Source organism: Mycetomoellerius zeteki, unplaced genomic scaffold (genome assembly GCF_001594055.1).
Source record: "Mycetomoellerius zeteki isolate Tzet28-1 unplaced genomic scaffold, Tzet1.0 scaffold70, whole genome shotgun sequence".
Taxonomy (NCBI): Eukaryota; Metazoa; Arthropoda; class Insecta; order Hymenoptera; family Formicidae; genus Mycetomoellerius; species Mycetomoellerius zeteki.
Window position 1 is genome coordinate 450,062 of NW_017257720.1, and position 2,145 is coordinate 452,206.

Sequence of the window (2,145 nt, forward strand, 5' to 3'; positions counted from 1 at the left end):
CACACACACACACACACACACACACACACACACACACGGTCATGCGACCTTGCATCCTGCGCATGTAGAACTGTCATTACACGCAACCACCGCCGGAGAAGTATTACATACTCCGCGCGCCGCGTCCGCAGGTCTTTCAATACATAATGAGTACACTAAATTAATATATTCCTACGCCCGGGACCTTTGCCTACGGAGGAGGATGTGTCGTGCGTATTATATGGAAGGCTTACGCAAGAAAACGCGCCGTCGCCGCTTGCGAGCCATATCATTTTTGGAGCTTCTCTCTCACGCGACCGTCATATTAACACTGACCTCAGTCACCTGTAATTGCTATATGTTAGCGTATACACCGAGATACAAACGACGGACACGTAATGCGACCCATTACAGTATAGTGGCACACGTTCCGACGTTATCGTCGGATCCTTTTTTTTATTTCCTTCGCAAGGAGGAAGCTGCTTCTGCGAGAGCGAGAGCCTCGGGTATGTGATACCGCTTTAGCTTCACGCGAACTTTTTTTGCGTATCTACTTCTATTACAGGCGGTTCATAGTACATCACATATACTTAGAAATTATGGATTATTTGCATTTGAAGATGTAGGAAATTATGTGATCATACTAACTTCATTGAATATACTTGTAACGTTACGCAAAATATATCAGAAGTTTACACTAGTATAAAGATGTTTTTGATATATATGTAAATCTTGACTTTTAATTATTATTCTTTATAAATTATGTAGTCATTTTTTGTGAGGTTTATTGAGTTCGTGATTTCAAAGGACGGTTGAATACATACAATAGATCGGATCGTGCACTAAATTAGAAAAAGTATTGAAATCATATCTATTTGAGCAAATCATCAAAATAACTTCGTTTGTCATATTTTATACAATAGTTTATGCTTTGAAAATAACATAAATTTTGCTTAAGGATAAGAAAGGCCGTAGAAAGGAATGCTTAAGGATGAGAAAGGTCATAGAAAGAATGGTGTAGAAAAGTTCTTAATCATCTATCTTGTAAACAGCTGGCAAAATTCTTAGGTATTCGGCAGGTATCTGTAGCAGGTTTTTCGTTTGAATCTTGCGATCTCGGAGTCTTAAAAGACCAAAAGTGACCAAAGTTCTGACAACAGTAGGATCTTCTAGAGGAGATTCTTTTGCCACAATTAAGTTTAACCATTCCAAAGAGATTATCTTTTATAGAATATGGCGACACAATGGTTTTTTATAGATGCAATGGCGATTTTTCATTCAAAACCAAGACCAATGTCAATCTGTCATTAAGGTTTTAAAACTTTTTATTTCATTGTAAAACGAGTTTTCCGAAAGAAGTGTTAATGGCGTTCGCTGAACAAACTGAAATTTGGGATAATGTGACTAATAAATTTTTTTCGAGATTTCAAAATATCAAAATTATTAAATCCTGTCCGTAACTCGATTCTTTACTGCTAAATTATTTAGTAAATTTTCTGACGAGAATTTATTTTTCGCTTTTGTAATTTTACGAACAATAATGACGAATAAATTATTTAGAATAATGTAAAAAGGAATCAATGAATAATTGCTATTTTTTATTATTATTTATTATTCGATATATGAAATAAAGTTTATTTTTCCACTATTGCGAGATCAACGGAATACATACTTAAATCGCTCAGTACAGTAGAAGGATTAATTATTAAAGAATAATTAGTAATTAAGCATACAAAGATATAAAGTAGGTAGATGTTCGCCTGCGGGTAACGAGAACTCGGAATGTCTTAGAAGTTCCATGTAAATAATGAGAGAATGAATTCAAATATGTCAAGACGTGATAATAATTACCACTGCAACAGGCACCCGCAGGGTCCGACAAACACAGAGAGTGTAGGAAGTAACTAACCTGAAATAATTAAAATATCCTTGTTACAAAAAGTCTTTGAGAATGGAAGTGGTAGATATTTATTTTCATGTAAGTTGCTGAACATCTCATTTCTTGGTTTGTTTTTGTTGTATTTGTTCGTTATAGATATTTAATGTAATAAGATAAGTCTATTAACTCTTTGGCCATAATTGAGAAAATATATGTATACAAAATGTATTACTATTATTTATGTGTGTGTGTGTGTGTGTGTGTGTGTGTGTGTGTGTGTGTGTGTG

At 34.7% G+C, this 2,145-nt stretch overlaps 1 protein-coding gene across 3 annotated transcripts in view; it reads left to right on the forward strand.

Annotated features, from left to right (window-relative positions):
* Window positions 1–2,145, forward strand: part of cnc (NFE2 like bZIP transcription factor cap-n-collar) — a 127,713-nt gene that overhangs the window by 79,351 nt on the left and 46,217 nt on the right. The gene's annotated exons all lie outside the window — the stretch shown is intronic.